Here is a 21,483-nt window from a genome sequence, read left to right as displayed (position 1 = left end):
GAAGAGAGAGTGACACGCACAACTAACGGCGGACCCTCGTGGCGCTGAAAAGGAACTTCCGCTCCCCTCTTTTTCACGTATGACGCAACGACGCGTTCGGCGTCATGCGTGTTCGGCGAAGATGAAACTAGCGACCGAATAAGCGATACGGGAGGACGTGCATCGTCGTTTTGCATAGGACGTTGCGCCAGCGCAAAGAAGGCGACCGCATGCGGTTGAATCGAACGCGCGGTGCTGCACAAGGAAAGGGCGAGCGCGTCGAGCGCTCGCGACTGTCATACTACAGAAACTAACACCATCGTCAGTCATTTCGTCTGGCTTGGTGTTATTGATCTTTCATTACCGGTGTGGGCATAGAACACGAGCTAGGGACAAACCAGATATGATACGTGCACGTATAGTCTAGACAACATTTGCACGCAGTCACTGAAAGAGGAAGCTACTGCGCGTGCGCGCAACACTCGTGCCCTTGCTCCGCCACCGAACAGATTGAGCTTGGCGTGACCGTGCGCATACGCTTGGCCTCGTTGTTGTCTTGGAGTCAAGAAGACTGAGCGTTGCTTGCGTCTATGGGAGACGCGATCATTCAAAATGAGAAATCGACGTGGTTCTCTGCAGTGGGTGAGATCGCGAAAAGTGAGCGGAATAGACCGTAAAAGACCCGTTGCGTCAAAATTACATAATCGGCGGAGCATTAGATCGCGAAGGTAAAAAAAGAAATAAAAACGATAAACGGGGCGGGGGGGGGGGGGGGGGCAGGGAACACTGTCAACCGGTGCAAATGCCAACCGTTTATGCGAAAACAGTGCAACCAAACAGTCCATAATCATCGACTACTTCTTGCTGTCTTTTAAAAGGCGAGCTTTCGTGTGACAGTGCGTGCTTTCTGTGGCATTACTCACCTCAGCGGCAGCGTAGAAAGTGACGTAGCACGAGGGAACCAGCGTTGAGGTGAGGGAAGAAAGAGAGTGAGAGAGAGTGTTCAGCCTTCACGGTTCACGCGGTCATCCCTGCGAGAGAGAGAGGGAGAAGGGAGAGGGGAGGCAGAATATCAAGCAGGAGAACAGAGACAGCCTTGCGTGCGTTGCACCACGTAGAATAATTGTGACGAGAGACGCACTACAGGCCGATGCGCAGGACCTTTGGAAATTTTGAGCAACACGCACAAAAAGAAAAAAAGAAAGTAATAGACAGCTAACAGGTTCCGAGATTTTTCGTAAACAAACACGGCAAACCAAATTCAATCTGTCACACTGTCAGGCATTCAGCTGCCTTTTCGCCACCCCTTACCGTACAACCACTGCGTACAAGTTGCATGTATGTCTGAATGAGTGAATAATGTACCTCTTGCAATGTGCTCTGTCAATCATCACGTACGTTGTTCGGATGTACGTTCGCACCATGAAATATGGGAAACAACAAAAACCACAGCACTGCCAATAGACCAGCAAGCGCGAACGTCCAAATGCAGTTCCGAAAGCAGTATAGGGGGTACGATTTGCAATACGCCCGCAACCAACACACACCAAACCAACGCATACACACGCATGTGCACACGCACACACACACACGCATACGCAATGCAGACACACACACGCGAACACAAGCAGGCACGCACGCACGCACGCACGTGCAAAATACAGCGTCGAAAACGAAAGACTGAAACCAGCATACTTGAATTTGGCGTTTTCCCTATAAGAAAAAGAGAAAGAAAAAAATGGATAATGCGGGTCCTAACACACACGCTCGCCAGAGTTCTGCTCAGCACGGGCAAAACCACCGTTAGGGAATAATGAATCGCTTTGGGCAGCAAGGCTGCTCCCGTGAGAGTGTACAGCAAGCAAAATTCCGCACGTGTTGCCCGCCAAGGCGATGCGAAAGCACCCAGCATTTCACCGAGATTGCTGCTCAGTCTTACACGCCTTGACGGCCCAGCAACGCTGTGCGAATTTCGAGCGGAAAAGGAAGCGAAGAAAGTGAAACAAACGACATCCAGAGTGGTAATTATCATGCAGGCGGGTTTGCAGGCTGCGCAGCCTGCTCTGTGAAAGCAAGTGCGCCTGTTCGCCAAAGAAGCGGTGCCTGCCCGAGTCCAGCAAAAAAGTAATAAAAACTCGCATGCTGCAACACGCCGCGAATCACGGGCACAGCAAAGGTGATAGCTGGGCAGTTTCTCGGCCACGAGTTAACTGGCGTTTCTTACCGTTAAGCGTTATAGGACGGCGGGAGAGCGCTTGCTCGGTTCTGCCTGAGAGGACCACAACAACGATGTAAGGTTATTCCTAAGCGTTCCTGAGCATCGCGAATGCTTCACGACTACGAAGGCGCGAAAAGATGTTAGGAGGCTGAGTAAAATGGGAGAAACGCATGCTACCAACTGACCTCTCTTCCCTGAGCTTTGTGTGGGAGGCAGTGCTTCAAGATTATGTTACGTACAGCGACATTCTTTAATGCCGAAATGCAAACTAAATAAAAGAAAAATCTTAAGGTATTTATTCGAAACACGCAAGAATATACAAATCATATATGCTTGAAAGGAGAGATACCTAGAGTTTAGTCTGAGGAGGCTTGAGCTGAAGCTCGGGAGGCTAGTAAGAGCGTCAAACTTGATAAGCTACTGCAGAGAAAGATGACGCAACATACGGCCCACAAACGCACACGAGCGGGCCATGAAAAATACGCACTCACACTCAAAGCTGACTAGACGGCCTCACTCAAGTGCAGCTCTGAAAGGGCCGCTGCTCAGAATTGGTTATCGCGACCAGTAATAGCGAAAAGGGCGGCGCACAGACTACGGCGACGATCGTGTCGGCAATGTTTTACACGGATGCTGGAAGCAAGAGAACTGCAAAACAACCCAGGCGGCCGCACACCCTCCTTCTAGGAAGATGCATTTTCTCTGCCAGCAGAGACAACATAACACTTTGTACAACACTCGCGTACCGTCTACAGCGCACTTACTGCACACTACAGAGCAGCACGGCTAACTGTTCGGAGATCCCCGTGAGAGAGAGGGCCCGAAATCACCCCTGTAAATGCTTCGCGCTGCAAGGAGAGAGAGGGAGGGAGGGAGGGAGGGAAAATAAAAGGGAGGCGTGGTCGTGCAGCGTAAACATCACGTGGTCCCTTAGCTCCGCGATATGGAAGCAGCCGACGGTGGAATGTTTGTAGTGCACGCGGGCCGAGGAAGCGGCAGGAAGCCTGTGTTGCGATAAGTGTGTAATTCGCTTTCTCATGTCCCTTAGCAACATTTAATTTGCTTTTATCTCGACGATTAGTAAACTCATCTCTAATAATTATTGTGCCAGGGCGACACTTGGACCCACGCATCCAACATGTCCTGGTAAAATGCACTGCAGACTTTATCTACAGGCCAGTGACGCCGAGAAGCAGAATACGTCTTCGCACAGCTGCGAAGTCCTCAAATAAGGACGTCACGTTCCAGGTAGCGCGTAGGCAATGCTAGAACACTTAACACTACGCTAACAGACGTCGCGGGAAATGATTCCAACTTGATGTGAGTGAGGCAAAGGGTTGAGCCTACCTGTTTCACCAATGAATCCCAACAGAAAACGTTTTTAATTACAGGCAGATTCATGCTGACACAATTTAAGCACAAGTAGGTTCACTCCGACAAACGAACATCCAAAAATACAGACCACGGCCATCACTGCATCTCACCTATTATACTAGCTGACGGACGATAAATATGCCTCGATGTTGGCAACCACCAAGATGCCTCCAATACGTGTTCGACCACTCGAGCGCGCTCATAAAACGTTACGTACAGCCCGATCATCAAGCATCCGCCCTTAAGCAGAGCATTCGCCACACATCTGTGGTTACTCTTGGGCATAAATACCCACGCAATTTCGTGGTCCGGACAGCGCCGCGAAGTTCAGATGAGGTGAAAGTCATCGAAGTTACTTTCGACCATGTCTGCCTCCAACGCAACGATAATGCGCCCGAACAAAGGTTCCAAACATTCAATGGTGCTAAGCAAGCCAGCCGGTTGCGGGAAGCGACCAAGCACACGGTTCCCGTTCCGCCCTTTACAGCGCCGAAGCTCAATTAGCCGAAAGGGCGGTGTGCCGGCCAGGTAGCATTACATAGGTACCACTGGCAAAGAAAGGCCCGATCCGGCTCGCAGGCGAAATCCCGGAGGTCGTCCAAGAGCACGACTTCGCTCTTCCGACGGAAGGGCAAAAACATTGGAAGGAGAGAGAAAGACGATGGGGAGAAAGGGGGAGGGAGGGCACTAAGGGCCACGCGTGTTGCAGGCGGAAAAGTAGTGGAACAAAGAAGAGAGAGAGAGAGAGGGAACAGTGGGAGGCCAATGCGCGCGCGCGCTCACCCTTACAAACGCGACTCCTGATGGCCTAACGAGCTTCAACCTAATAATGCATGCCGCCTTCGTGGATCGGGAATACAATACGCGCCCCGTTCGTCGCCGTCGTCGCCGCCGTCGCTGCTATGGCCGGGAAATGAAGACGAATTACCAATTGAAGCGCGACCTTTTTTTCCCTCTCCGGCTCGTAGTTTTCTTTCTTCTTCGTCGCGTCGCCTCGAGCGAGCGCACCCCCCTCCCCCTTAGCACCCCCCCCCCTCCGCCCTGTGCTACGCGCTTTCCTTCCTTACACCGCCGGGCTAACGTCCCGAGCGCGCGCCCTTGTTTCAACGCCGGTAATTAAAGGCCGCCCGCGCTAATGCGCCCCTCAGAGGAGTCGTTTCCTAAACACGCAAATTAAGATCGCCACCGCTGATCGGTTCCAGGCCATGCACTGTGTTTCACGCGACTTTTTGTTGCCGCCTTATCACTGGCGACCCTTTTACTTTTTCTTTTTTTTTTCGTTTTTCTCGCTCTTTCTCTCCGCCCTCCTCGAAGCTCTCGGCCGCCACCGGGCTCTCGCTCTTCGTCGGTTCAGCGGGCGGCGTCGGCTCGTGTACTTGACGCTGTTTCGGACGGTCCTCCTAATTCGTCTCGAGGTTTCCCAACAGCGCTAATGACTCATTTGATCCGTAAACGACGTTTTCTCCGCGTGCCCCCGTCCAGCTGTCTCGAAGGAAAGGAAGACGAAGCAGCAGCAGAAGTGCCAGAAGGCGGCAGCGAATGAACGCAAGGGGCTGGGGGCGGCGCGACCGGGACGGCAACTGCCGCGCTCTCGTTAGCGCCCTCGTATTAACACCAGCACAAGTTGGGCGCGCTGCGAGCGAGGAGGTGCGAAGAAAACGAAAACAGAAACGAAAACAGGTCGAGAGAGAGAGAGAGCCGAGCAATAACGAAGGAAAACTCGCCAGCGAGTGAGAAACCGGCGACGGCGAGAAGTTTGGGACGCCCGGGACGGCGACTAAGGTTGAACGAAGAGCGCCGGCGGGATCCCACGCGACAGATTCGCGAAACGATTCTAAATGCCTGCCGCAGATGCCGCTAAACTGCGCGCCCAAGCGCACCACTCCAAGAGCCGGGAGGCGAGAAATAAAACTTAAAAAAAAAATGGTGCAGGAAGGGAGAGAGGAGAGGTCGTGTGAAAACGAGCGAGAAAGCGCGTACTCGGAGGACGTGTCACAGGGGCGACACACGGTACGATTGGCTAATATCAATTGCGCACCTAGTGCCACCGATTAGGTCGCCTCAAGGTTATACTTATGAGCAGGTTATCAGCGACGCATAATACTACGTAACTCTGAAGCCGCCCCTCCCTCCTTCCCGTACTCGTTAGGGCGTATGCGCCGAAGTGTCGTCAAGGAAGGCCGAATCCAATGAAGCGGCGCTGCTGCCGGTGCCTTCCACCTTGCTTTTCCGAGCGTGCTCACACACGCTTTGCCACAAACTCGCTCAGTTTTCTTTTCAAGTCCTTCTTTCTTTTCGCTCTTTCCTCGATAACATAAAGTATAAAAGCAGTGGCAAAGTCAGAGGAGACTAGCGAGAGGCCGGGAGAGGCGCTGATGACGGGCACTGCTCCGCCTTTCAGCTTGACGGAAGAACGGTCGCATCGAAGAGACGCACAGGGGCAAAATGAAGTGAACAAAAGAAGGAAAGAAAAAAAATGGCCCGGTGGGCTTCATTTGACAGCTTGCATAATGAAATCGCTTCGTTACTAGCGGGCGCCCATCTTGTTATAAGAGATATTTTTGGAAGAAGAGCAGCGGGGCGCGGTTTGCTCGACGAGCGCTGCGGCAGAGTTCCGATCACGAAAATAAAAGAAAAATAAGCAAAAAGAAGAGAGAGAAGGAGAGAAAGAGTCCGGTGCACTTCAGACGACGAGCGAAGGACTCCGCAGACTAGAGGAGCTCGTTAAATCTCGAGCGCTGCGATATGAAGTGCCTTCTCTTGAGCCCTGCCTGCTCCTTCCGTTCCCTTCCCTACCCCTACTTCCTCCCCCCACCCCCTTCGAGGCAAACGGGGGAGCAGAAAGAAATGCCTACAGAGAGTGGAGAGCGGGTAAACTGTAGCTGTTCGGATAGCCAAATAAAAGCGTCGAAGTGAACAATGGGAAGTGGAAACGGGACTGTTCTCCAACGAACTGTCCCGATTTCGCCCTTTCGATTCGCCTTTATGTTTGGGCGAGCATCGCTGAACTCTTTTCATTCCCGTGTCGTTGCGAAGCAATCTTTCTAAAACGCGTCGCCGTCATGACTGACGTCGTCTGAGCACCGTCTTTCGGACAGTCAAAGCCTGTCTGTGAGGACGTTTTACTTTCCCGTTTGACTGTTTTTCAAATCTATTCAAAAATTATTCTGCGTGTTGTACCATGGCGATGTTTGTTTTTATCTATAAAAAAGTAAGTTTCCTTCCTGCACAGATGACGTTTTAGGTAGCGGAAGATGACCAGGATACGGTGCTGCACGATGTTGACGGCAGAGTAAAGGGCTGCTCTGTCAGACCACAACGACAGCTGAACGGCAGAGTACACGCGCTATTGAGACGACGCTAGTTAGCACGAACACTGGAGGCCAGTGGTCTGCGATTTCCTTATTTGTCTACTCTTATTGTCTTGTTTTCCCGGTTTTATCTGGTCGAAGCGACACACTAACATCAGGAAAGGGGTTTATACTTACATAAAAATAAAAATAAGATGGTGCATTGTCAACGGCAGTAAGCTCTGCCAGTGCTTTCAACCACACTCCATATCCGTGCCAAGTAACAAGGTCTTTTCACGCCGCACGAAGAAAAATTACGGCGAGTTACTTTCCAGCGCTGCATAACGACCTTTGAGAGATGCAGCAGCGAACTCGAGATTATAACTGGCGACGCGAGATTCTCGAACGAACGGTTCTACAGTTTGGTTCTGCCAGATATGCAGGCGCGCCCCAGCTGAGATACAAACTGCCGAACTCGCGTTCGGCGGCAAAACGTCATTATCAATCAACCACTAAGTCGGGCATACCTAAAAAAAAAAAGATAAGAGAGAGAGAGAGAAATGCGCCAACAAAAATAGGTTTGACGAATGTGGCATATGGATAGCAAACCGTAGGAACCTCGGAAGCAAAATCACGTGTAACGCAAGCTGGTGCTTGCTGTTACGTGACGAGTGAGAGCAGGTGACAGATTGTAGCATCAGTACCATAAGAGATTAAGTTCATTTCAAGCAGTAATTTATCTAAACTAGGACGTTTCCGACGTTATTCGTGACTTACGAATGTCGAATTTTCAATTTCCACACAATATTTGCAGCACAAACTCTTCAGTATATATGATACACTTCGAATCTGAGACACTGCATCCCCTTTGGCCAGGGAGGCGGGAAAGAGAAAAGGTTGTGGTTACATTCGAGTGAACGCGTCAATCTCGAAACAATATTTAGGGAACCTCACTCGGAACATGAGCAATATAGGAATAGAGAGGAGATTATTGGCGGGCACACCACAATTCCACAATTGCACCAATCAGCAGTTTCGCAAGATTATTATTATTATTATTATTATTATTATTATTATTATTATTATTATTATTATTATTATTATTATCGGTGCGAGCGCAACTGCCTCGAGCTAAACACATGAGTGAAATTGGCTGATGAAGTTCACACGAATACCATACGAATGTCCGCCTCGCAACGACTGAACAAACGCGAGCGCTACGCACCCATAACGCAGCCATAACAAAACATAACAACGTCGATACTATCGGCAAACATCATTAATAGAACTAGAGATGGGGGCCAAGTCGCTTGTGCTAGGTGCGGAACTCGGGTACGGATATTTGGGTGCGGAAAGAAGTAACCAAAAAGCGGGCAGCGAAAAGAGCGCGCGAGATTAGCAAGACAACAGTGCCAACCATTAGCCCGGTCTTCGATCTAGCAAAATATCCGGTTCTGACAAAAACATTCATAATATAAGGAGTGCGAGCCTGGCAGCGCCACCCCTCAGTGAGGCAGTAAACAGCAGTGCAAGATGAGCAGACAAAAGGCAAGAAGGCAGGCAAGCAGGGAGGCGAACAAGCAAGCAAGCATACGAACAGACTGAAGATTCGAGCGCGTTCCATTGCCGCGAGCGTCATTTTAACGAAGCGGCGGCTGCCGCAAAGTCGAAACAGTGCTACACAGATCAAATGCGCAGTCGGGGCAACGCGACAGAACATTCGAAGAGTCGCCCGATCGCAAACAGAAACAGCCGGATCGGCGAGCAACAAAACAGGGAGAGGGAGCTGCAGTCTCGGAGCGTTAGCCCCCATCGTTCTCGGAGAGGCCCAGAGTCGGAAATTTGAAATTAGATTCCGAAGTTTCCGTTAATTAGGAACAACTCGCGCGGTGCCACTGACTGCAAGCGGGCGGCAGAGGCGAGAAAAAAGAAAGAGAGAGAAAACAAGGGAAGCAAGCTAATGAGAAGAAAGGATAACGCAGACGAGGCAAGCGGCGGACACAGGGCTGGGTAAACACGGGGCGACGACAAGGACGAGATTTCTCCGTGCACGGGATACAAACAGATAAGGAAAAAGAAAGAAAACAAGATAAGAGTAAATGATTACGGCGAAAGCAAAAAGAAGACAGAAGGAGACAAGCTATAGCATAGCATCAAGCGTAGGAAACACGAATAACTGGCGGGAAGAGGGGGTGGGGGGGAGAAGAGGGAGTGTTGGAAGACGGCATAATACCACCGAGCCAGTTTTCCGCCCCAAAAGAAACACGCGAGAGGGCGCGGGCGAGAATCAATAAATGAATCTGCCAAACCTAGCGCATGTCTGTGCGTGTCTGCGGGTGCATGTGCGAGGGGTCCAGAGAGAAAGCGATTAAAGAAAGAGGTAGCGATGTCGGCATCAATAATAATTAGGAAGTCAAGCGGAGGAAAAGAACCCTCTCTCTCTTCTCCACTCTTCTCCATCCCCCAACGCCCTATAACACGTATCTCCATTCTAGTCACTCGCCGCCTCCTGGTTGCTCTTTCTCGACAACCCCCTTCCTCTTCCTAATTTTCTTCTCATCCGAACTCCTGCCACTACTTCTTTTATTCACCGCTCTTGCTCTTTATCGTATCGCACACCCTTTCCTTACCTTCCCCTCCCTGACGTCGTCTACAACGGCTCAAACTTAAACCATACAATGCAGCGGGAGTTACAGGGACGGGAGGAGCCGATCAGCGAATGCAACGCAGTAACTAATAGACAGATAAGGAGCAGCTCGTGATCGGTCACTGCCTTTTCAGTTAGCCAATCATATTAGACACACGATCAGCTAGCGAGCTTTCACGAAATGCCCCGAGCTTCGCATGTACCGGTACCTGTACGGCTCGCACGGGCTCTGGCTTTCGCAACGGTGCCTCGTATTATCGCGAGACATAGGGTACAACCTTAACTAGCCCTCCCTTCTCCTCGTCCCGATGCCACTCCCTCAACCCGGTCCGCCGCACTATTTCATTGTACACCGTGCCCTTTGCCATGCTGGAGAAACTAGATCGTGCCGGAGTTTGTTCGCCACCGCCGCCATTCCGGCGTTCTCTCTCTTCTCTCTGTACCGGGTCCTTATTTTTCTTTCCATCTCGTACTATTTTTCCCGCCGCCGCGCAAGTTTTGTTCTCTTCATTTTTACTCATTACGCGACAAGGCGACGCGCTAATTTGTGACTAGTTCGGGACAAGGGTCCCTGATTAGGTTTGCCCCTCTCGCAGTGTGTGCCACTGTCTGCTTCGGTTTGACTTTATGCTTGGAACTCTTTATCTCTGCTCGCGGTTCCTTTGTTTTATGCAAGAAGAACATGCTACTTCGCTTCTGCATTGAAGTGAGCTTCTTTCTATCTCTCTCTCTCTGTTTCTCTTTTTTTCTTCTTTTGGTTGCCGAGGACGGGGACACGTTAATTGTTCAACGCCACTTTTTTTTTTTCTAACGTCCACCTTCCTGAACAACTTGTCCTACGCAAACGCGTCGCACTGGTGTAGTCAATGAAGCGCATGAAAAGTGCAATCCAAAAGAACAAGGTAACGCGCAATGCTATGTCCTTGTCGGCATTAGGGCTCCAGCCGACGTTAGCTGAAGCGTTTAATCTGTCCGAGCCTTTCCAGGAAGCGCTGAAAGAGAAGTTTTCTAATTTAGCCAATTAATATGTGCCTGCGCAACGCAAGAGTCAGCAGGGTAACGATAATGGAACACTGGACACACAAATGTTCCAAGTGACGCACTCGGCTAGTGCACCCTCCCCCCCCTGGCCAAATAGAAGTAACAAATTTTCGAGTTGTTAAAAAGGGTGATTTAGTGAACTATCTGCTATTACACGGGCACAAAGTTATACATGCGGAAAAGACAGCCGTAGTTATTCTGTTCACCATGATAAGTAGATACAGAAGTGTGGTTTCATTTCTCTTGTTCCTGAGCGTTCTGGGGTAGGTCGTAACTAAATTCTGCCGAACTACAGTTAATGTGCTCGTTTAGCAATGGTATGACATTTTAAGCAATCCAACGCTTGACAACAGAATGTCGATGAAAAAAGTATAGTTCATTTATTACCAGTAGCGGTAGTGGTGACGGACAACTATTTAAATAAAGGAACAACGATTATGCAGGCCAGGCAGTAAGCACCCCTAAGACGACCAGCATGATCAATCTCCTTGATAAAGTTTGTAAAGAACTTTGACCTGCGTTAGAAAAATTAGGGATAGACAATCGAACTACATAAAAACTGAACATAGGACTAAGTGTCAATTACCTTAATTCATATAATTTTTTCCAGAGCAAGAGTCGCAAGCAAAACCGAAACAGCGCTGTAGACGTCGACGAAAAATAAAACAAGTCGAGTGCACCCTGTAAAGGATGCACCACCGCACGCTTGCTTGTTAAGCAACAAAGCCGCATTCTGTTTCGTACTCTTTCGGCGCTCGAGAAGGAAGTCCCCTCCTCAGTTTATTAATTTGTAGCAATGTTCTTGCACAAAAAGTTTACTAGTTTCGTTCCCTTCGACGTAGTCTTCTACTTAACTGACGCAAGAGCACCGCCGGCACTACGACGTTACGACGGAAGCCTAGAGGCCCACACCTGAAAATCCCAGGAAAACGCGGTTTCCCGGTATTTAGAAGACCCTCTTGATCGACGCGACCCGTCGCGGTGTCTGGCAAACGATAAAAGTACAACTAGCTTTGACTGAAGCGTAAAACGAACGACCACTTTTCACGGGGAACGTGAGACACCAAAGATACACATAGGCCTCCCCCAGCACACACAAAACCACGAGAAGCACCCCGGGGCCCATGGCGGAACGCTAATTAGCGGCTGCACTCCTTCGCGACCGCAATAAACGCCATTTTGTTGGGACAAAAGTCTGCGCCATTTTACGTCATTTTTTTTTTTTACGATGTTTCGATAGCGACGGTGAACAAGTAAGCAAGCATCTTTAAGAACACGAGAGAGTCAGCTACGGTCTTTTGGAGACAAAAACGGGCGCCGAAATCAACAAGAGAGAAAGAACGGACAGCTATCGAGAAAAGAAGAGTCGAAACTAGCAGAGACTGAGAGGCACCTCAAGGGCCACGGCGCGAGCGAGTGTCTCTTGACGACGGTGAACCAAAACGAAGCGTGCGCCGTACGAAACTGCCAGACCGCTGTGCCCCCCCCTCTCTCTCTCTCTCTCTCTCGTTCTGCCATTTTTTTTACCAATTATTTTTTTAATGCTCGTCCTTCCTATCTCTTTGAGCTCAAATTTTGCTCTTCCTCTGCGCGTTTGCATTTCCGGAAACCAATCTCGCGCGGCGTCCCACGCAAGCGACCTCGAGTAGCCGGCCAGGCAGCTAGGCAGGCAACAACGAATTCCTGCCCTCTGCTGTTGAACCCAGCAGCGCAGCCCCCGCTGTGCGCGGCCGCTGCCACCGGCGCGCCTTGCGACGCGTTGTTTTCTTCTGTCTTTCATTTTTCATTTCTCTCTCTCTCTCTCGTTCTCGCGTTGTTTCTTTGACTTTATTCGGGCTTGTTTTCCTCGTCTCAATTTGTCCAACGCTTGCCTGCAAACGCAGGGAAGTCTGTTGCTGCTCCGTTGTTGCTGCTCGGTTGCGTTCTGGAAAACGTCAACGTGGACGCTTTCTTGTTTTTTGTCTCCCTAGCAACGCGAACACAGCGCGCAGTTAGAGTCAAGGCAGTCTATCTTTTCTATATATGCGTGTTCACGAAGAGTTAAACCTAAAATCAGAATGAAAAGAAGAAAACAACCTCGCTACTCTGTCGTGAGACGGCGCCGGAGGGCTGACTCTTGTTAGTGCTTGCCAAGTGCCCAATGGCTTCGCGAAAGCCTCCAACTAAAGATGCAACAGGCGGGAAACGGAGGAAAAAAAACTGAGCAAGCGGTGACGATAGAAAACAAAAATGTAAGTATCAATAAAAGTAAGCGATAGCAATAAGCGGCCGTAACAAGGTTATTACAACAGGAACGCTGAAATCGACACACTTTCCGCTGACTGTACCAGCTCAGACAAGACGCCCCTGCTTAAGTGACACATCGTACACAACACGAGCTGAAGATTTTTTATTTTTTCGTGCCGAGAGAAATAAAAGAGTAACGAAAAATCACAAGAGGCTCGCAAGTGCTGGATAATTACTCAAGCAAGTGTTCAGCATTGCATCGCGAACACGGCCTCTTTTTTCCCCCTCCAGTTTTGCACTTTTGGGAAATCAACAAGTACTCGCGTTGAACGCAATGCGTACATCGAGTTGCGTTCTTCGACGCGCATTGAACAAAATCACGCTTTCGTTCACGAAAACGAAAGATTTCCCAACCTGTGCTAAAGTCCCCGAACACGGACAGTTGCACACGTGTGTTTCACCATGCACTGATGAAAGTTCATGAAGTAAGCGATTTTTTTATGCAGCTGTTGCATTATCGAGGAACTTCCAGAGGGAGTGAAGCTCGCAGATATCAATTTCAGCCGAGTTATGAAACAGACATAGTGCAGAATAAAAAAAACCAACCAGCAACGAAAGCACCGGAAGAAGGGGCAGACAAACGGGGGCGGGGGGGGGGGGTGCGGGGGGGTGCGGGGGGGGTGCGGGGGGGGGGAGCTGAACTATTAGAGCGCCCGCGGCCAACGTGCATGCTCTTCGGGGCCGCTGGAAACTGCAGTCGTACGAAATATGCGGCGCGTCCACGAAAATGACAATACATAAATAAAAGAACGAAAGAGAAGGAAACATCGCAGACCAGAGCACAGTTTCTCTGCCTAGACCGCACACAAGCGCAGCACGCACACATAATACTTGGAGCGTAGAGGCCACAGCGAGGCCGGAGAAGACGGCAAGCACCTGGCATGGGCCGCCGGTTCGCGTTATCGTCAATGAGAATCCCCTGCGCAACCACGGCAGCCGCGCCGCAAGACACGAAGCAAGGGAAATAGTAGGGAAAGAAAAGGAAAAGAAAGAAGGAAAGGCGAAGCCCGGGGAAACAAACCGTACCATCTGCTTAGCCGAAGAGCGCGAGCAAGGCAAGGAACCGCACGCTCGCCGGACTATACGCTATCAAAGACCAGCTAGATACACTACGCCATCCCGAAAAGCGTGCAGCGGTAGTGTACGCCGGAGCCTGCGGCAGCCAGCTAGCGGGCTCCCACGGGATTCTTTCTTTTTTAGAAATTGGTTTAGTGTAAGGCTGTCAAAGAATATCTCCATAGTTGAACGAGGGCTTCAAACAAAACGTGACACGCGAAGTGTACTCACTAAAAGCCCCATTTACACATCACCAACAGCATGTCTGTAAACTTTGCAGCTGCCAGCATACATCTGTCAACACTTAGCAAAATTCTAAAGTCTACCGATTAGTTTTCTTATAGACAATTTCTTATAGACGTACTTCGAAAGACGGACAAAATGTGATAAAATGGAATTTGCTCGGTTCACTATTTGCCCAAATGCAAAAGTCGGAGGTAATAAGAAGGGTGAGCTTCGCTTACTGTAACTCTGAGGCTCTTGCTATTGGCCACAGCATAGGGGCCGACAAGTGAAGCATCTCTATCTCGTATAAGCTGTATCTTGAACTGCGAACGCAGCTCCCACATCACTGCACTGTTTCCGTAACAGAAAGCCAGTGCTACAGCTCAGCCCGGCGCGTTTCGGGCATTAGAAACACTTTGCCATTACTGCGAGCACTTAAGGCGGAGAAGAGGGGAGAGGCTCCCTCCCTCTCATTCATTCCTCCTCTCTTGTTTCTGGCGTTCATTTCACGCAACCGAAGGTGTACTCTGCCGTGCCCTGACGCGACTACGCAGCTCAGCGGCCGGCGTACCATTGCGCCACAGAAGACCTCTTGTTACGAGTGTGGAGGCTCGCCCCATACATGTGCGCGCAATAAGGTAGAAAAGCGGCTGGTCCAGCCGCCGTTTCGCATTCGGCACGCAGCCGGGCCTGCGCAAGCGCTTATCGAGACACCTGCCACGCATCGGCTCGGCCGCAATGCGCTACGTATGCCGCCGACCACCGCACGCTTCGCTGCAACACTCTGAAGCAGACCAGACCTCGCACGCTCGCGCAGTTAGTATTATTACAGCCTTTCTTTTTCTTTTTCATTTCTTTTTCCATACCTGCGAGTTGATGCGCAGCATGCAAGGCGCTTTTCTTTTCTTTTTTTTTTTTCAATATTTACCTTCCTTTCGTGCTTTCATGCGCGCAAGGCACTTTCGCTTTTTCTCGTTACGCCCTGGAAGTGCGGGAGACGGAACCTACGTTCTCGGAATTATGTCGGCTTACGACTACGGCAACGGGACGAGCCGATACGCAGTCAAAGTCAAATGATCGCGAGGCTGTCAAAAGATGCGGCAGCCCAAGCGCGGTTAAGGTAATGATGACTTCTTTTTTTCTGCACACGACATTCACCGTAGCGAGCAGGCACGTCCTTGGGAGTTCAGAAGGCTCTCCACGAAAAACAAGAAGACTGAGCGCTTTGGTTTCCATGAACACCAAACGCGACTATTTAAATGTCTAGAGGACGAAAACCCATGAAGTACTAAACCAATAGACTGCTCATTACTCAAGAAGTGAATGGTATATATAAGATATTGTTGCTCGAGCGTAAAATGAAGTCTAAAGAAGAAAGAAAGATATTTTAGAAGAAATTAAAAAGTAAGGTCTAAAGGCAAATAATATGTATTAACCTATAATTGAAGAAAACATTAGTGCTTGCATGTTATCTTCTTTTTTTTACCCTAAGAATAAAATGCGCCGTAGTACAATAAATGTTTCGGCATAGAAAGAGAGAGAGGGAGAAACGGTGCATACAGTTTTTCCAACATTCTTCAACGAAGCAGGCCAAATTTCTTTCGAAGAACACACTCAGTAGCAAGAAATACCCGTACGTTACGTTACTAAAACAGCGTACTAGTTGTTCGGCCATTACAAGGCGAATTCGCAATAACGCACACAGCTTAGGGTTGCTGCCAGCATCATGAGCTGACGTTGTCTACGCTCCAACACCGCTACCTCTTCTGTGGCTGGTCGCGAAATGTTTCTTCGTAGCTCTTTCCCGCAAGACATGTTCCCGCGGCAGATATAATTACGCGGCGCGCATCGCCACTACATTTCTCTCCACATACCACCACATCAACCGCGGGCGAGGAAAGCTTACAGACGCATACTGCGCCTTTCTGAAGACGGCCGTCAGAAGAGAGAGCAAACGAGAAAAAAAAAAGTAATAATAAACGAACGACCAAGCCTGGCCAGCGGTGTCCAGAGAACGTCACCCAGCTCCCCGCGATTATAGTTCAGGCCACCGGAGCTATCATGCCATCTCGCACTTACACAGCGTAGACGTGTCATTTCTCCGACAATCTCCCTCTTTTCTTTTTCTTTTTTACTTCGCATTTATTTTTCCACGGACGTAGAGCACCCTCTACAGTTCATTACTTGTTATCTCGACTTCGAGAATCTACCACGCATCTTTTGCTCCTGCAGGCTCACAGCTCCGCGCAGAGACGAGTGACAAAAATAAAAAGACGGGAAAGAAACGCTGTGAAAAAAAAAAAGGGGGGGGGGGGGGAGTAGAGACGATAGAAAGAGCAGACTGCGGAAGCCTGCTGCTCGCAGCTCCCGTCCGAGCATTCGAGATCCGGCGCCTCGCGCGAGTCGACAAAGAGGATGAGACTGTCTCTCGTGCCTCAAAAAGCTGTCAAGCCGCTGGATCCACCGCCGCGGGCTGCTGCTACTTTGTTCGTCAACGCCTCCTCTCTCTTTTTTTTTTTATTATCTTGCTTTCTTTTCATTCTACGCTCGCATCTGTAGCTCGGCGTAGCGGTCCATCCTATTTCACTTTTCTCGGCCTCTTCTGGAATCTCTTTGTTTCCCAGAATCCTCTCTGTTGTTGTGCAGCGCCGCGGGACGCACACAACAAAAGTTGCCTCCGCTATCCACCCTAATTCTCCTCCATCCTGCCTCCCTCCCTCCCCCAACTCCAACTTCTTTTTTTTTTTTTCACATGGCTTTTTTCTTTCTCACTTGGCGCGTCATTGCTTCCGTATTATACCGTTTCTTTCACTCTCTCGCTCTCTCTCTTTCCCTTTCTACATTCACCATGATCGAAGTTTATCCGATGCCCATACGTCAAGCGCAGGGTCGTATACGTTTCTTGAAATTCACCAGGTTGCAGGCTCGCCGGAGTGCGGGCATCCGGAAACGAAGAAGAAGAAAGAGGGGATGGGGGAGTCCAGCAGCCCGCGAAGAAAGGTAATAGTGACGCTCGAAGTAAATAAACGGCGCGACGCCAATACGGAGTTTAAAATCGAGAGCGGCACCAAGAAAGAGTGAGCGAAACGGGACATTGGGAGACTGCAGCAACCCGAGACGGTACTTTACATGGCATGGCATGCAGACGGGACCGGCGGCGGCAGGGAACAGACGACGACCGAACCCAACGATCGGCGGGCATTTATTTCGGCCACCGCTCCTCTTTATTTATAGGCTGCCTCGCATAGACTTGCATCGCGTCTCGCGAATTCAGAGTCTTGCGAAGGACGCGCGGGGGAGCGGAGAATGCCTCGGGAAGCCGAAAGTGCCGACCCAAAGACGAGGAAAAGTAAGCGAGGAAGAAATGCGAAGGGGGGAGACATCCGAGTTCCCCGCTGGAGTGCTTGCACAGCATGCAAGCAGTCGGAGGAGTGAGTCCTGTCTTTCCGCGTATACGGTTCGGGGGACAAAGGGCTTTAAAGGAGGAAAGTCACGGATTTACCGCTGCGCTGACAGTTCGTGCGGAGCTGTCCACACGACAGCGAGATCTGCGTTCAAATTTCCTTTTTGCAAGGCGTACACATCAGCCAGCTAGGAGCTTCATGATTATTTAGGCACTGCACCGGACGCCCCATAAGGATTACCTTTTAGTTATCTATTTATTTTTGTGAAGTAGAACTTGGACGAAATACGTGAAATAAAGCATAAAGCAAGAGGAACAAGCCTGTAGTGGAAACGTGCACATGAATAAGAATAAGAAAACTTCACCGACGATTACGATACTCCCTGATGCGAAATTTGAGCGCAGCTCTATACGTGTTTTCATTTCGCGATAGATTGGCTGGCGCGGACAATCTGTCTCATGCGGCGCACCGCAAACCGAGCGAAGTGTGGCGCGACTGCCTCCCTAGTCGGGAGATGGCGAGAGGCAGTGCGTGGGTGACGCGTGGGCGCGATTAACAGCAGGCGCCGCAGACAGACCTCCGCTGATGCAGCGCTTTGTTTCCACGGTGTCGGGGGACGCACTTTCCGCATGCCATCGGTGAGCAGACGAAGGCGCGCTTTTCTGGCGCCATCTCGTAGCGGTCGTCGACGCAGAGCCCGTTTTGCGCGGCATTACGCTTTTCTTTTCACGCGTTGAGAACGAGTTTCGCCTTGGAAGGGAACGGACGTGTCGTCGGCGCGCTCCCGGACCACCGAGACGACGCGACCTTCACCGACCGCCCTTATCCGGGCCGCTTTCGCCGGGAGTCATATGGGAAGCGGCTTTCTCGCCGTTTCCCACCGACCTCTCGATGGCTCTTGCAAATCAACCGCCCGACGCAACTGCGCGTCCCGCACCCTCGCGGGTGACGGACACGCGCCGCCAGGACCTTGACAACATGGATTTTCAAGACTCCGCTGCTCAGAACCTCACGACACCAAAAGGACCCAGCGACCAGAGCGCCGGGACAGAGAGCCAACAGATGGGGATTGGCAGACGGTCCTCACGCTTCGGCAGAAAAAAAAACGATGCGAAAGAAAAGAAGACCAGATCACTGGAATATTCGGGGACCTTGAAGAATCAGCAAGTTTCCGCTGGTCAAGCAACCGGAAAATCTAAACACAAACCAGCATACAGGCGGTTACCCCCCCCCCCCCCCTGCCAAAGGATGATTTCAAGATAGTGATGCGACCGCATCAGGGGCTACCGGTCAGAAACCTGACTAGTCCACTACTGGCGGATACCGTGGTTGCTGCATGCAACGGGCAACTATCAGGTGAGCAATTTCTGCTCAGAATCAAGCCGGGCCCTAACATATTTATCGTGTCCATGCCGCACCAGACAGTGGCGGACTGCGTTAGACGTATTGCAATGCTAAACATCAACGGCCGGCCTCACTCGGTCAACGCTTACGTAGCGACAAGTGACGGGACAACCAAGGGTGTCATTCACGGCTTGGACCCGCACACGACGCCTGAAACGCTAAAAGCGAATCTACGCATACGCACGCAAGGGGTTGAAATTCTCCAAGCGCGCATGTTCCGTAACACTAGAACGGCCGTTATCAACTTTTTTGGAGGAATTACGCCGCGGTACGTCTACTACAACGGCGGAGAACTTGCTTGCTATCCCTACAAAATTACCACTCAGGTGTGCAAAGTGTGTCACCAAATTGGTCACCAATCGGACGTCTGTCTCCAGCCGGACACTCCAGTATGTCGTACATGTGGACAACGGGACCCTGTAGCCGGACATGAGTGCGCTCCCAAGTGTGCGGCCTGTGGGGAAGGTCACATGACAGGAGACCGAAGTTGTAAGAAACGTCTCAAACCCCAAAGCAAAAGAACGCCAAGGACTGGCGTTCAACGGACTACCCGGAAGGACAGCTCAACGAAGCCACCTCAACGTCTACGTTGGTTCAGTTCCGATTATGAAGAATCCGCATCGGATCCCTCGCCGGAGGTATCAGAGACTCGCCGTCGATCCAGGTCAAGATCGCGGACCCGAAGAACTCCAATCCCAAAAACCCACCTCATTCCCGATCACCAAAATCGCCTAAATCGGGGGCTTTCGGCACTGTGACCAAGCAAGCGCCACAAGATAACACGGTAAGCTGGGCACGAGTCGTTTCTCCTAATGCTCCTGTAACAGAAAATCCCGAATATCGGAAGATCATTAACGAGAACAAGCTTCTCCACGAGAGCTTGGCAGAAATTAAGCGAGAGTTGGCCTCCCTCAAACCTAGTCGCTGTACCGAAACGAACAAAACAGCACATACTAAAGCAGCAGGCACGCCTCTCGAGGTTATAACGACGCCGAATTCTATGGAGGCCACACTCCAACAAGTTTCGCATCAATTATAAACTATGAAAAATTTTCAGCAGCAGATGTACGCAGAATTTCAAAGCCTAAAAACTTACGTCGATGAATTCGTGGCCATTTCAAATAGCGCGGCTCGTAAGCGAGCCAGCATTAGACCCAGTGCTCAATCTAACCGCCGTCCACGAACCATACCGACCTCGGACAGCGAAAACACTATTCGTGGCGAGTAGAACGCGAGCACATCACGAATATCTCGAAATCTGGCAATGGAACTGCCGCCCCTTCCACAAACGGGCGGCAGCTCTACAACAATATATTAACACGGTGCCAGTCAAACCTGATGTTATTTGTTTGCTAGAGGTCGGTAACAAGCCGGTCAGATTGACTGGCTACTACACGATATCCCACCCAGACTACGTAAGGTCGCGACGATGGTGCTCAAGGACATAGCAGTCAGTATAGATTATCTGGCGACTAGCAGCATCAACCACTAAATTGTAACAATACTACCACAGAAGCGTAGCAAGGCAAAAACCATAACCATGAACGAAAGAATGGACCGCCGATTTTGATAAAGAAAGGACGGCCTATTTTGAGGCCATCATTCGGTACGCCATGTGTCACTCCAGCACCCAGGATAGACTACTGCTTCTTGGGGACTTCAATGCTCCTCACACCAGCTGGGGTTACCGAACAGACACCCCCAAAGGCCGGGGAGCTCGAGCGAGCGGCCGAAGCATATGATCTCCTCCAACTCATCATTCTCCCTCAAAACCCGACGAGATTAGGTAACAGCGTCAGTGCAGACACCTTTCCAGATCTCACATTCACAAATAATGTCGACGAGGTATTCTGGACCAATCTAGGAGAGAATCTAGGCAGGGACCATTTTATTATCAGCGTGTCGGTAGGCTCCCCGAAAATTCGGCGACCCTGTGGCCAGGTGGTAATCACGAACTGGGTAAATTATCGCAAAATCCCCATGCCGGAGATATCACCTGAGAACGCTGAAGAGTGGGCAACACACGTACAAGACGCTCATAAAGCAACATCTAAGCGGCTAGCGCTCACAGCGGAAACGCCGGTAGTTGACAACCACCTGCTACATATGTGGGAAGCCAGAAGGGGGCTAACTAAACGACGGAAAAAACAGCGACTTAATCGCAAACTGCGCCACAGAATCGCTGAAATATCCGAGCGGGCAAACGCTTATGCACAGCAGTTAAGAGACAGCGAGTTGGGCGAGCTTTTGTGACTCACTTCGCGAAACGTTACACACCTCCAAGACATGGGCGATACTTCGCAGCATAATGGAACCAGGAAAAACAAAAACGGCCAATAACCGCACCCTTCAAAAACTTGCCGGAGAATTTTCAGGAACAGGTCAGGCCCTCCTCACTGAGCTTAAAGTACGTAGGAGCAGCTCTCACTCCCCCATGCACCTTGCCATACCAAGGGCAAGAAAACGCGGTGCTAGACGCTCCGATAACTAAGGCAGAACTCTTAGCGGCAGCGCAAGCAGCGAAGAGAAATACTGCTCCAGGACCAGATCAGCTCACAA

The 21,483-nt window shown here is 50.4% G+C and overlaps 1 protein-coding gene across 7 annotated transcripts in view; it reads right to left on the bottom strand.

Annotated features, from left to right (window-relative positions):
• Positions 1 to 21,483, bottom strand: part of LOC142583133 (poly(rC)-binding protein 3-like) — a 248,227-nt gene that overhangs the window by 119,322 nt on the left and 107,422 nt on the right. For 6 of the 7 annotated variants that reach the window (XM_075693474.1, XM_075693472.1, XM_075693471.1 and 3 more), the window contains exon 2: positions 903 to 1,010. The exons of the other annotated variant lie outside the window; for it this stretch is intronic. The gene's annotated coding sequence lies outside the window, so the exon portion shown is untranslated. The remainder of the gene's footprint in view (positions 1 to 902; positions 1,011 to 21,483) is intronic. 7 annotated transcript variants of the gene reach the window in all.

The sequence above is a fragment of the Dermacentor variabilis genome, chromosome 5 (genome assembly GCF_050947875.1).
Source record: "Dermacentor variabilis isolate Ectoservices chromosome 5, ASM5094787v1, whole genome shotgun sequence".
Lineage (NCBI taxonomy): Eukaryota > Metazoa > Arthropoda > Arachnida > Ixodida > Ixodidae > Dermacentor > Dermacentor variabilis.
The sequence above is the reverse complement of the archived record's forward strand: the minus strand, read 5'-3'. Positions and strand labels throughout refer to the sequence as shown.